Source organism: Heptranchias perlo, chromosome 10 (assembly GCF_035084215.1).
Source record: "Heptranchias perlo isolate sHepPer1 chromosome 10, sHepPer1.hap1, whole genome shotgun sequence".
NCBI classification, from domain to species: domain Eukaryota; kingdom Metazoa; phylum Chordata; class Chondrichthyes; order Hexanchiformes; family Hexanchidae; genus Heptranchias; species Heptranchias perlo.
This window is the reverse complement of record NC_090334.1, coordinates 47,770,575-47,785,293: the sequence shown is the minus strand read 5'-3', so window position 1 is coordinate 47,785,293 and position 14,719 is coordinate 47,770,575. Positions and strand designations below refer to the sequence as shown.

At 39.9% G+C, this 14,719-nt stretch overlaps 1 protein-coding gene across 2 annotated transcripts in view; it reads right to left on the bottom strand.

Annotated features, from left to right (window-relative positions):
- nin (ninein (GSK3B interacting protein)) overlaps positions 1 to 14,719 on the bottom strand; it is a 134,243-nt gene that overhangs the window by 88,743 nt on the left and 30,781 nt on the right. The gene's annotated exons all lie outside the window — the stretch shown is intronic.

Genomic DNA, 14,719 nt, shown 5'->3' with positions numbered 1-14,719 from the left:
TTAACACACTGCTTCCGAAGGACAGCACTCCCTCAGGACTGCACTCGAGAGGCAGTCTAAATTATGAGCTCAAGTCCTGGTGTGTGACTCAGAAGTAAGAGTGCTACCAACTGAGCCAAGCTGATTTATTGGGTTATCACATTTAAATCTCCTTATAGGCTAATAATTCTTTTTTACTTGATACTGGCCTACCATTTCATCCATCAAGCTATCATTTTTGTAATATGAAAATGGCTTTCATGTCTGTTCCTATATTCCCTACCTTCTTTGGAGGTTGCATTGCCCCTTTCTATTTATTATGTTTTGCTGACAGTTTGTGTACTGCTAAATGCTGGAGTGTTCACAGATATTCCAGCAAATCTCTGCTTTATTCTTTCTTTTCTTTCAACAGCAAAAGTGATACCAACCTTGGAGAGTTCTCCTTTCCCCCTCCCCCAATTTATCTATCCTTCAAATAAGATTTCAATGATGATGAATATGGAATCATTCCTAATAGAGTTATCCATTACTCAAGACTTCTTTCCACATTTAAGGGGGCTACCAACCGGATTGGATTTCTACTTAGTTCAGCAGGAGACTTGTGTTTTTTTTGGTCTACCTACAATATTGAGTCAATGGATTTTCCAGTGAAATCCTCCTTCACATTTTTTTTTGGAGGAAAACCAATGAGGGGATGCCAAGAAGGTCAGGCTGTACTAGACACAAAAATTGTGCCTATGTTCTGGCACCTTTCTATTTACATTTTCAGGCTGAGGCACACCTACCTGGTAATGAGCATGTGAGCTAACTACACAGGATCTGAACCAACAGACAACCAAATGCAGCGCTGTATTATCTGCTGTATTGTAAACAATTTTACAACACCAAGTTATAGTCCAGCAATTTTATTTTAAATTCACAAGCTTTCGGAGATTTTCTCCTTCCTCAGGCAAATGTTTCAAGATCTCCTTGAAGCCTACGCATTTATACATATTGAACAATAATAAATGGTGTTTACAGACTGCCCCTGCAACTGCCCGTTGCCAAGGCAATCACCGTGTTCAGACAGAGAGGTGTTACCTGCAGAACCTCCGAATACACATTCAATAAAAAAACAAACAGGGAAAAAAAAACAGAGAAAAAAAAACACAGAGAGAGGCAGAAACATCCGGAAGGCAGAGAGAGCCAGCAAATGACCCATTATATTAAAAACAGATAACATTTGTTCGCTGGTGTAAGGACACCTTCTTTTTCATTATTGTTCTTGGGCTATGGGTGATACTGGTTGGTCCCTCCTTGAAGGATATTAGTGAACCAAGTGGGTTTTTTGCAACAATCCAGCAGCTCTCAAGGTAATTTTTCTGATACTAGCTCACAAATCACTAGATTTATTGATTTCAATTAACTTGCAGTTAATATGCACCATAGGGCAGGCACCGTGGTGATTAGTCCTCTGCCCCCTTCCAGGCATGCTGCATTATTGGGAGAGTGTCCTGGAGTTGCAAGTAGGACCATTCTCTATACTACCACCTGAATCTGCACCATCTCCACATCATCCGTCCCAAGTTATTGAACATCTTTCATCATCATTACTGTGCTGCCCAATTGTACCATTTTTAAGCTCAGACCGATTAATGACCATAGAGTATTAGGTACCATTTTAATCCAGACAGATTCTGATTTGGAATCCTTCAACCATTTGGAAAACAATGAACTGTGAACGGTTTCACACAATCAGTGAAGCAGTATGAGCATAAACACACATGGAGGCATTTTATACAACAAATCATTAAATTAAATGATTTACAATTATTGTTATTTACATAGCACGCACTATCTTATGACTTTTTTTATTCCTGCTTGCCAATTGTTCTCCCATACTCTCCTAAAGGTGTTATCCCCTTGCTGGGCCACCCAATGGAACATTGCCCAACTGGCCAGTTTGCACGTATCGGTTGGCTATTCAATTATGATGCCATTACAGCGGAGCCTGACCCTGTCCTTACCAGACATTCACACTTACCGACTTATAACAGGCATCACTGGATGGAGATCAGGATCCTCCTCCCCAAGCAGAGGCCAATTTAACGTTCCAACTGCTGCCGGATGACCTGGAACCTATTTGGTCTTTATAGTTTAGCTACCAATTGGATAAATTCATGGTTTCATCACGGAAGGTCATGACAACCTTTATCCTTGTCTTAAAAAATATTCTGATAGACCTCCATCTCTTCTCCCTCAACATTCTACTTTTTTTTTCTTGCTGGTGTAGAGACATATTGGTTAATTTTCCATTCCATGACTGTCCCAAAACTTTTAAGATTTGTATTTTTCTTAAAATCTCCTTAATTAATAATACCTTGCGCACTGGAAGCCCAAGTCATTATGTTCATATTTCATGATCCTTTCTTTGGAGTTCAAGGCAATGCATTAAAATTTTACCATGAATAATTTTAAGATGGAGCAGTCCAAGAATGTACTGACTTTTCTGTGGTCGTAGCCAATGCTATCCTGGGATGTTTTCCTACATTAAAGGCGCTATATAAATGCAAGTTGTCATTGTAATTTAAAACTAATGGACAGGCAATAGTTGAAGTAGAATGAGATAGTCAATAGTAATTTCTGCACTGTCCCTGAAGTGCAGTAGTCTCCAGTCCAGGCCTATATGCATTCACCATCCTTAAGCAAGTGAACTGCTCCCAAGCCCCTGCAGATACTACTCTTCAACCAACATCTACATGGTGTGCAAGAGGCTCTACATGACCTACCTCCTGATTTTTTTGTTCATTCCTTTTGTGGAGAATCACTGTTATGGTGTCTGGGGATTGATTCCGTACAAAAGCTAAGTTGAGGGACATGATGTGTGTGGAAACAGGAAGGGATCTCACGTTCCACTGCCCCATTGTACAATGCATTGGTACAACAATGAACTGTCTCATAATACTACACTGATATTTATTAGAGGAACCTGGTCTTTCATGTAGCATGAGTTACAGACATTGCTGCAAACAGAAACCAAGATAGTATATTCTTGTATACTGCAAAGGTTTCTGACATGAAACAAAAATACAGCTTCCTCAGAAAAGAGAAAGCATTGTAAGAATCATCCACTGGCTGTGAATATAAACAATTTGCAGAAATAGATTACTTGTAAGTGTAATCTAGTTATCATTATGATGCAGTAAGTGTAATCTAATTATCATTATGATGTAATAACTGTTGTGCTTTACCCGAATGAGTCAGCATAAAGAGAATTCCTGTGAGGCTGTTAACGAATGGGACAACATAACATTGTTGAAATAAGTGACATATTTCAATTTTAAAGGTAGGTATGAAACTTAACATGAAAGATATTGATTCCTTTCAAAACACCATTAATTTTTATCAGTATGATTCACATCTCAGATCATTAAGAATGTTGGGCAAGCAAATTTATAAACTTATTTGCCTGCTCCTTTCTCGTATCTGTGAACATTTTTTCAAGTGCTTATCAAATTCTCCCTTAAAAAAGTCAATCATGACGTTTAAGGTCAGTGTGGAAACACATCACCTCGTTTAAGAGTCTCCGATTCAAGCTAATAAGAAATTTACACCCATTTGTGGGTTTCTATTTGCCCAATTTGGAGTACACACTCTCTTTTCCATAGGACACATCTTACTTACCCAATTCAGAAAGCTTAGGTGCAGATTGGTTTTTGCAAAGGCTTTGGAATCCCCAGGAATGCACAGGAGCACACCCAGAGTTTAACCGGCTATTACCATAAAGCTTAGTAGTACAGGATACAGTAGTATAGATAAGCTTCCCCGCTGCTTGTCCTAACCTTTGAGACATTTGCTCACAGGTTTATCTGGAGCCCAGTGAGAAAACTCCTGGTCTTCAGTGACATCTATCCATTTAAATTCCACTAGTCAGCTAGGCTAGTTAGTCAGTCATTAACAGTGCCCTAGAATAGAGGGGACCTATCCGGTTCAGATTACCAAATTTACCATGAAGGTTCACTTGGTTCTGAGCTTCTGTGTCAGCTTGGAAACTTCTCAACCCCAAAAAGAGACCCCAGTTTTCTCTCCCTCTCCCAGGCTAATAGGCACTAGTTGGCCGTCAGATTTGAGCCCTCACTCGGTAAATGTCAGGTACCTGGAGTTATTTTTTTTTTACAAGCAGCATGATGGGAAACACAACTCATTTGAAGATGTGTAACTGCATTGTCCTCATTCCTCCTGACTATAGCATAGACCATCTGCCACTGAACGGTGGATCCATTAGTTAGAGATCCAGAGCATCAGCAGCATTTTGTCTTTCCTGAACCCAATTATAGTTGTCACCGAGTACCGGATCTGGGCATGTGTTTTTGCACCCAGGCTCTAGGTAATGCTTTCTAGCAGCTGTTGTACCAAGTCTCAAGAGTTTCCTCATCCACTATTATAACAGGAATCTGCTTTCCATGTCATGAAGCATCTGCACAGGGAAGCTTGCTTTGTACCAACTCCCTTGATGTTCTAGACATCCACGTCCCAGGCCACCTACCAGCTTACCCCATAACAATTATCAATCCAGATCCTCATGTAGGGGGCTTTAGCAAAGAGGAGTATCCACTGTGAGGATAACTCCCTTTCTAGAGTAATCAGTGACAGGTTTGTGTACGCCAGAGCCCTTTCTCCCTTTTTGCCACAAATCCACCTCACATGCTTACTCCTGGACCGTGCTTAGGAGTTCTGAACCACAAAGGAGGACTGTTTGGAAGTGCCATATATGCCACAACCGTAACCTATATTGGGTTTTTGGAGTCATTAAAAACAGACAATAAAACCAAAGTGTCCTTCTCCTTTTCTCAGAACGATCCTGAAAGACTGTGCTCAAGCTGAATTTGGCAGTCGCCAAATGACATGAATCAATAACTGAGTCAGGCCCCCCCTTATATTTTCCACTCAATACCTATGAGGACCCCTTTGAGCCATGCAAGGCTATAACATGATACTTGGGGGCACCCACTACCGTATCCCATTGTTCAAGATGTTGCATAGAGCACACTAGATCCCTACTTGATTCTGCCAGCAACACAATATCAATGAAAAGGAGTACTGCAATATTTTCAGAACAGGTTCCAAGGCTGTCCCTTACAAGGCCATCAATGAGGACAGAAAATAAATATTTTTAACCTCCCCCTTCAAGCTTCTAGCGATAATCCTATATTTATGCCCCCTTGGCAGTGGATATAACAGTTGCCCTCTCAAATCCCTTCTTAATTTCAAATACTTTCATTCAATCTTCCCTTAAATTCCTCTGCTCCAATGAATATATCTCTAGTTTTTCAATCTCTCATCATAATTATATTTTCTCAGCCTTCCTGGCACCCTAGTGAATCTACATTGCACCTTTATCATTTCTACATCCTCCAATATTTTTTATAAAAATTGATTAGATACTTATTAACAAAAAGTGAATTCCGGATAAATGCACGATCAAAAATTTGCTCCAAGCTACAACTTTCACTCTCTCCTATAATATCCATACTTAGATACAACTAATTGAGTGAGACACGTTAGCAGGATTCAGCTGGACCTGTGATGAAACATCCACCCTTGGGGCTGACATTATGGTTTAAAGCAGGTTCAAGCTGAACTATCGAAGTACTCCTGTGATTGCCCTAGAGGTGGTTCAGAAAGGAACCAAAACACTGACCTCTTACATCAAAGGACTGCATTTTGAGAAGTGGAGATCCTGGACTTTTCAGCATTGAGAGAAGGCGACTAATCCGTGACTTTAAAGAAGTATGAAAGATGGTAAACAGTATAGGAAAGGTAAAACATTAGTTCAAGCTAATCCATGAGTGTGGGGCAAGGGGCACAGATTCAAACAGGATAAAGGCAAATTTAGGACTGTGCCAGGCAATTCTTCTTCATACAAAGAGTGATCAACACATGAAACAGATTTCCAGATAGGGTAATGGAGGCAAAACTATGGAATCAGTTAAGAAACAGTTAGATGTTACGATTAGTGGGGAGGGAGATCTAAAGTGTCTTTCTGAATGAATAAGTTAAGATGGTCTTCCTTATTCATATCTATCTTGTGATGTCCAAGAATGCTGTTTAAGGGGATTTATTGTAATTCTGAGAATAACCGCCTGGTGATCTTGAAAACATGATACAAATGTGTTGGTTGTCTTTGTATCGATGTTTACTTTAAAAAACATTTCAATAATTTTGCTTTGCAAATTAGCCTGTATGTTACCTCATATATTCTCTTTGTTCAGGAGAATGAGATAGTCCCCTCATCAGGTATCTCTTGAGAAGTCATCTATATCCATAGCACACCTTTCTGAACTCATATTCCCCTTCCTCACATATTTAACCTAAATAAATGGACTTTTTCATTTCCTGTGATTAGGTTGTTTGCATATCTTGGTCATGTGATGGTGGCAGTCAGGTAATCCCACCTAAAACATCTACTCTACCCTACAATTCAACCGCACTGATCTCCCAGAACAATCAGCCTCTAACCTACTATTTGCTGTGCTTCTTTGCTGTCAGCCCATACAAGAAAAAGGATTAATTCATAGTTTCTCACAGATTGTAAGAACTGGAGATCAGACTTTGGGCTATCAGTATATAAATTCCAGCTCAGTTGCACAACTCTCACCTCCGAGTTAGAATGTTGTGGGCTCAAGCCCCATTCCAGAGACTTGAGCACATAATTTAGGCTGACGCTTCTTCAGTACCGCACCGTTAGAGGTGCTATCTTTTAGATGAACTGTTAACCCGAGATCCCGTCTACTCTCTCAGGTGGATATAAAAGATCCCATGGCACTATTTGAAAGAGAGTAGGCGAGTTGTCCCAGTGTCTTGACCAACATTTATCCCTCAACCAACATCACTAAAGCAGATAATCTGGTCATTAATTGCATTGCTGCTTGTGGGACCTTACTGTGTACAAATTGGCTGCCATGTTTCCCTACATCCCTACACTACAATAGTGACTACGCTTCAAAAGGACTTCATTGGTTGTGACATCCTGAGGATGTGAAAAACATTATATAAATGCAGGTGTTTTTCTTTCTTACTCATATTAAAAGCCCTCATTAAATTCTGGATAGTTCAAAATTCTAGGTTTCCTCTACTACACAGTGGGCAAATTTCTCAATTCCAGCAAAAAAAAATCAAATAATTGCAATCCCAAAAGTTGAGAAAACATATCTATACAGTTACTTGAGCCTCTCAGTTGTCTCTGGTTACAGTGTTTTATGTTCCAGAACTGTTAGTTCAAGGTACCCAGGGACCAGACATTTTGTTAAAAAAAAACCCTTTTGTCACATCACATTTCTCTCCAATAATCCTGTCAATAGAATAGCCGGTATAGAATAGGCAGCACTCCCCATTCATGATACCAATGGAACAGAACTTCCAATCTTCCTCTCACCAACAGTTCAACACAATGACTGAAGGACAGGAGTATGTGTTCATATATTTTTAGAACATCAAACATTATGGGCTAATTATGTACAATTTTTTTTTCTTTAGCTTTGCTGTGCCTGTCCTGATTGTGGATACCAATAGTCCTTCCAATGGGTTAGTGAGTAAATGCATCACATGGTACAGGACCAGAGTATACAGACCAATAAGGCTCCAGGTTTGAATACTGATCTACACCAGGGAAGGTGGGGGGAAATTGCATGACTTCGATTTGCTGGTACACTAAAAAGGTGTGTGGCTCCATGTGTTAAGTTCCATATACAAGTGTGAAAGATGAAAATTCCTGTGAATAGACACAATTAACCTAGTTATCCTGGGAGAGAGCAAGAAAAAGAGCACACAGAATGTCTACCGGTGGCGGTGGCGGTGGCGGGGGGGGTTGAATGACAGCTCCATGCTCAGATAGAGATAAATCATGGGTCATATCTCTCAGCTCATCACTTTCTCTCGTTACACTGTAGTGCATCTTGTGTGGTCTCGTGGAGCTCTGTGAGCATTACAAACACTACATATAAGAGTTATAGTATAGACACTGGTCCATGCTTAGTATTATCAGTAGAGTTAGCAAGTGTTGTATCTTTTGTTTTTGTACCCAAAGAGGGAGCGTGAGGTAAAGTTCTGTAAAAATAATGCAAGTTGTTGTATCATTTCTGCTTATCCATTACTTTGAATGAACTTATTCTGTAACTTATGGTCTTATCCACAGTTTGAAAGTATTTATTCTTCTTCTATCTAAATTCCAGGAGATTACAAGAGCGCTCATGTTATATCCAGTGAGCTAAATACAGTAACAAGAGCTCTGTTCAACTTTTTGGCAATGCTACAATACCAGATAATGTGGTGCAAGGTCACACTTCAGTGTATAGGGAGGGAGGGCTCGCTTATGGAGGTACTCCTCGACAAGAGAACTATCTAATGAATGCCTAAAAATAATGTTAATTATTCTGAATGCTAAGTGTTATGTCAACAAGATTACTGGAGTCAACAAATTATAACCATTGGGTTAAGACTCGCTGCAATTTCTTATTAGCCTAGTACAATGAATAAAGAATGCTTTAAGTTAGTGTTCATTTTATACATGGGAAAATCTCTTTACTTCCATAGTTACTTCTCAGGAAGTAAAAGCCAGTTTATAAAAGTATACTTATAGAATCACAGAACAGAGTCAAACTTCTTATTATAATTGTGTGCCTTGGTAACTGGTCAAAAATCAGTTCTGATCTATCCGACTCCCACTGTATACGACATCCAAAACATTATTGAAAAATTACAAACTTATATGCTGCACCATGTCTGTACATGAACAATGGTATGCGGAATTACAGAGTACATCAAATGCATACAGCCTGTGTAACATTATTTAGTGTGTCTCACTTGGACCAATAGGTTAGATATAACAAACATGTAACTATTGGGAACTAATCTCAATTATCTAGCTTGTTATATTTCAACGTACATTAAATGCACTTGAAAAGAAAGGCAAGAAAGTCTAGAACTGGGTATTATAAACACAAATGTGTTACACGTTTTAATGAGTATTTCCACAAATTATTGTTTAATTACCAGACATTACCTATCAACACACCTCAGTCAAGTTGTTCTTGCACAGAGGAATTGCATTCAGTCAGGTCTCAGCCAGTGAGAGGTTAGAAACAGTGTTTTTTTAATACAGTGACATGCAGACAGACCAAGATTTTTAAAGAAACAAATGAAGTAAAACCATGGTATTTGGTAGAACCAACATGTTGTGCCCCAAAATAATGAGGTAATGATCTCAGTCATGTCAATAGGGGAAGGTGCTGAGTTGAGGCTATTGGGGAGGCAGGGGAAAGGATAAGGGAAATCAAGTCACCTGAGACATACTCATGCATCTTCTATCAGGGTCTAAAGGAGCTGAGCATCTTCTCAGCTGGGAGATTATCCAGAGAGCCCAGTGTAGGAAAAATGCAAACAAACCAAATAGACATACACAGTTCTCAGCTACAAAGAATAAAGCAAGCAGTGATACAAAATTATCTCTCTCTAGCCCCACCCTCACCCCCATCATAGATATCGTGCAACTTACATTGAGTATGTTACATTAGATTTTGTAGAAGCCAGAATTTATCAGGCCTAATAATGAGAATAAATTCCAGGTTGACAAGTCTTCAGACTATCTCCAAACTCTATCAATTATTGAAGAATGGATCAGCAATGGGAAATATTTAAATACGAAATGAATGAGCTACAGTCTGACTAGATGTGAAGAGGGCCGTCAAAGGCTGAGGTTTTATGGATAGAGATGGAGGCTGGTTAAAAAAAAGAGACATATGATAAATAAAGGGGGATAAAAGAATCATAGAATCAAAGAATGATACAGCACAGAAGGAGGCCATTCAGCTCAACTTGCCTGTGCCGGCTCTTTGGTAGAGTTATCCAATGAGTCCCACTTTGTTGCTCTTTCCTCATATCTCTGCAAATTTTTTCCCTTCCAGTATTTATCCAATTCCCTTTTGAAAGTTACCATTGAATCTGCTTCCACCACCCTTTCAGATGACAACTACTCGCTGCGTAAATTTTTTCCCCCTCATGTCACCTCTGGTTCTTTTGTCAATCACCTTAAATCTGTGTCTTTTGGTTACCCACCCTTCTGCCCCTGGAAACCGTGTCTCCTTATTTACTCTATGAAAACCGTTCATGATCTTGAACACCTCTATCAAATCTCCTCTTAACCTTCTCTGCTCTAAGGAGAACAGCCCCAACTTCTCCAGTCTCTCTGCATAACTGAAGTCCCTCATCCCTGGTACTATTCCAGTAAATCTCTTCTGTGCCCTCTCTATGACCTTGACATTCTTCCTAACGTGTGGTGCCCAGAATTGCACACAATACTCCAGCTGAGACCTAACCAGTGTTTTATAAAGGTTTAGCACAACTTCCTTGCTTTTGTACTCTATGCCTCTATTTATAAAGCCAAGGATCCCATATGCTTTTTTAAACAGCCGTCTCAACTTGGCCTGCCACCTTCAAAGATTTGTGTACATATACCCCCAGGTCTCTCTGTTCCTGCACCCCCTTTAAAATGGTACCATTTTGTTTATATTGTCCCTCTCATTCTTCCTACCAAAACATATCACTTCACACTGCCCTGCGTTAAATGTCATCTGCCACATGTCTGCCCATTTCACCACTCTACATCCTCCTGAAATCTGTAGCTATCCTCGTTGTTTACTACATTTCCGAGTTTCATATCATCTTTTAAAATATGCTCTGTATATCGAAGTCCAGGTCATTAAAATATATTAAAAAGAGCAGTGGTCCTAATATGACTTGAGGAACAGCATTGTAAATTTCCCAGCAGTCTGAAAAACAACCGTTCACTAATACTCTCTGCTTCCTATCCCTTAGCCAATTTAGTATCCAGGCTGTCACTGTCCCTTTAATACCATGGGCTTTAATTCTGCTAACAAGTCTATTATGTGGTACTTTATCAAATGCCTTTTGAAAGTCCATATACACATCAACTGCATACCCTCATCAACCCTCTCTTACATCATCAAAGAACTCAATCAAGTTAGTCAAACATGATTTGCCTTTAACAAATCCATGCTGACTTTCATTTATTAGCCCATACTTTTCCAAGTGTCAATTAATTTAGTCCCAGATTATTGTCTCCAAAAGTTTTCCCACCAGACCTTAGGCTGACTGGCCTGTAGTTGCCAGGTTTATCCCTCTCCCTTTTGTTGAACAAGGGCATAACAAATGCAGTCCTCTGGCACCACTCCCATAGCTAAGGGGGATTGGAAGATTGTGGCCAGAGCCTCCGCAATTTACAGCCTTACTTCCCTTAGTAACCTAGGATGCATCCCATCTGACCGGGTTACTTTTCTACTTTGAGTATTGCCAACCTTTTAAGTATCTCCTCTTTATTTATTTTTATCCTATCCAATATCGCTACTACCTCCTCTTTTACTGCGATATTGGCAGCATCCACTTCTCTAATGAAGACAGATGCAAAGTACTCATTTAGTACCATAGCCATGCCCTCTGCCTCCACAAGACAATCTCCTTTTTGGTCCCTGATCAGCGCCACCCCTCCTCTGACTACCCTTTTACTATTTATATGTTTATAAAAGGCGTTTGGGTTCCCTTTTATGTTAGTCGCTAATCTATTCTCATACTCTCTCTTTGCCCAATTTATTCCTTTTTTTAGATTTCCTTTGTACTTTCTGCATTCAGCTTGGTTCTCGATTGTATTATGAACCTTACATTTGGCATAAGCCTCCTCTTTCTGTTTCATTTTCATTTTTATACCTTTAGTCATCCAGGGAGCTCTAGCTTTGGATGCCCTTCCTTTCCCCCTCATGGGAATGTGTCTACTCTGTACCTGAACCATCTGTTCTTTGAAGGCCTCTCATTGTTCAATTACTATTTTGCCTACCAATTTTTGATTCCATTCCAGCTGGGCCAGATCCCTTATCAACTCATTAAAATTAGCCCTCCTCCAGTTAAGTATTGTTACACTTGATTGTTCCTTGTCCTTTTCCATATCTATTCTAAGCCTGATGATATTATGATCACTGTTCCCTAAATGCTCCCCCACTTGCCCCACTTCATTCCCCAGAACTAAGTCCAGCACTGCTTCTTTCCTCGTTGGGCTGGAAACACATTGATCAAGAAAGTTCTCTTGTACACATTTCATGAATTCCTCCCCCTCTTTGCCCTTTACACGGTTACTATCCAAGTCTATGTTAGTATAATTGAAGTTCCCCATCGTCACTACTCTTATAGTTCTTGCATCTTTCTGTAATTTGCCTACAAATACAGAAGAAAAATGTGCAAACGCATATAATATGAAAAGTAAACAAAGAAAGATTAGGAAGGCTAAATGGGAGTATGAAAAAAATGGTGGTTAATGTAAAGGGAAATGACAAGAGCTTTTATTAGCATATAAGTAAAACAACAGTCAAAGGAGATGCGGAAACTCTCAAGATGAAGAGGGCCATCTTGTACTTGAAAGTGCAGGAATCGTGGAAATAGAAACAAGTTTTTGTCGTTAGCATTTCCAGTGGAAGATAAAAGTCACTGCTATTGATAAATATTCAAAGGAATCTATTAAAAGTGAATGGTACTAAATGTAGAAAAGTCATCTGGTCCAGATGGTATGCATCATGGAATAGAGAGGGAAGTTTGGAAGGAGATAGTGGAGGCACTAACCATAATTTTCGAAAAATCTTTAGAAACAGGAATAGTGTAAAAGGATTGGAAAGTGGAAAATATTACACTGTTAATGAAAAGGGAAAGGAATAAGCCAAGAAAGTACAGGCCAATTAGTCTTATTTTGGTTGTGGATGAACTTCTAGAATCCATAGTTCATGAATGCTTAGAAAGGCATGGGCTAACCAGGGACAGTCAGCATGGTTTTGTCAAGGTGTAGTTGTGCTTGACTAATTGAATTGAATCTTTTGAAGAAGTCAGAGTGTATAGATGAAGGGAGTGCAGTGGAGGTTGTATACATAGACTTCCAGAGGCATTTGATAAACTGCCACATCAAAGACTCATTGGGGCAGATTTTGCTGTAGCAGACCCGCTAATGGTATCTGCCGTTAGTCAGACTTGCCCCTGCACCCTTCAGCTCAAAAAATGTTTGCCCACAAAGTTGTTGAAAGTGCGAGCTGGTAACGGTACAGCAAGGGAATCGGGGACCTGAGTGAACAGGGTATCTCCTTAACCAATAAGATTTAAGGATTGGGAAATAAACAGCAGAAGGACTGAGACAGAGGGTGAATTAAAGGGGGTGAATGCAATGTCAAATCAAGTACAGAAAGAGAAACAAAAGAGAGCGAAAAAAAGATTGGATTAAGAGAGAGAGTAAAAAGAGACAGAAAGGAAAATTAAAAAAAATTTCATATTTAAAATTTGACGTTTTTAAAATCTCCCTGAAAAATTCAGAACCTGAAGGAATAAGACTCCACACTTGTAATAGTTCATTTTCAGTGCTAGAGACGTTGATTGGCAGTCAATAACACTTACCACATTGTTAAAAGGGTACTTACACTACTAATTACTAACACTAAATATCAGCGGCGGGTTTGATTCGTATCTACCACACAAATACAGCAACTTCACACCATTCAATGCATGTCAATGGTGAGGTAGACAGCGAAATGCTATTTTCACAAAGCTAATGGCGGAGTGGTGCAACGCGGACAGCAACTTTTGGATATTCGCATTTAACCGCGCATCTGCCCCTCGCCTGAAGTTGCTGTACCATTTGCGCATAAATAACAGCAAGCGCCTGTAGCCTCAACGTTATTTTGACAGCAAATTCTGGACCATCAAGAAAACCTAGAAATGTGATACCAAAAGGAAGGCAGCCAAATGGATAGCACTCTAGCTAGGGAACAGAAAGCAAAGATTTGGACATAGAGACAAGATGAATGAGATCAGATTTTGTTGATGATAACAAATTAAGGGGCATTGTAATCTGTGAGGAACAATGAAGGGGGACATAGACAGGATAACAGATTGGGCAGATAGATGGCACAAGCAGTTCAATACTGAGAAATATAAAGTAGTACATTTTGGGGAAAAGAACAGTGAAAGGCAGTAACAGATATACATCTTTAAAAAGATGGGAGTACAGGTAGAAAAGACCCTGAAAAAGAAAATATGATTCCCAGTTTTATACTTGAGGCACTGAATATAAAAGCAAGGAAGTGATTTTGCAATTGAGGAAGCCACACTTGGGAGTATTGCATGCAGTTCTGGGCACCCCATTATAGGATGAATATTAAGAGTCATGGGCTCAATTTTAAAAAGGTGGCGGGATGGCAGCTGTGGGGCGGGGGAGGGGGCAGGGTGTTCAATTGACCTGCGGCAAACGCAAAAGGTAAAAACTTACCTTTCCCCACGCGATTGCGAGGTAATTGATGCTCATTAATCTTGTTTCCAGGTTTCGCGCCGGCAGGGGGGTGGAGAGAGAGAGGGAGAGAGAAAGAGAAAGAGAAAGAGATCACCCAGCGCTGTAACAGTGTGTGTGTGGGGGGGGGGGGGGGGGTGGAGAAAGAGAGAGAGTGGTCACCCGGCACTGCAAGAGAGATTGGGGAGGGGTGGTGGTGTAGGTGACATCATTTCTAAAGGTAGGTTTATTTATTTTTTTATGTTGTGAAATGTTATTTTATTTCATTTATTTACTTTATTCTTGCCTGATCCAGCCTGGTTTTACCAGGCGTGAATCGGAAGCCGTGGGAAAGCTGGCCAGGTACGTTGAAAATCGTTTTAACTACCTAATATG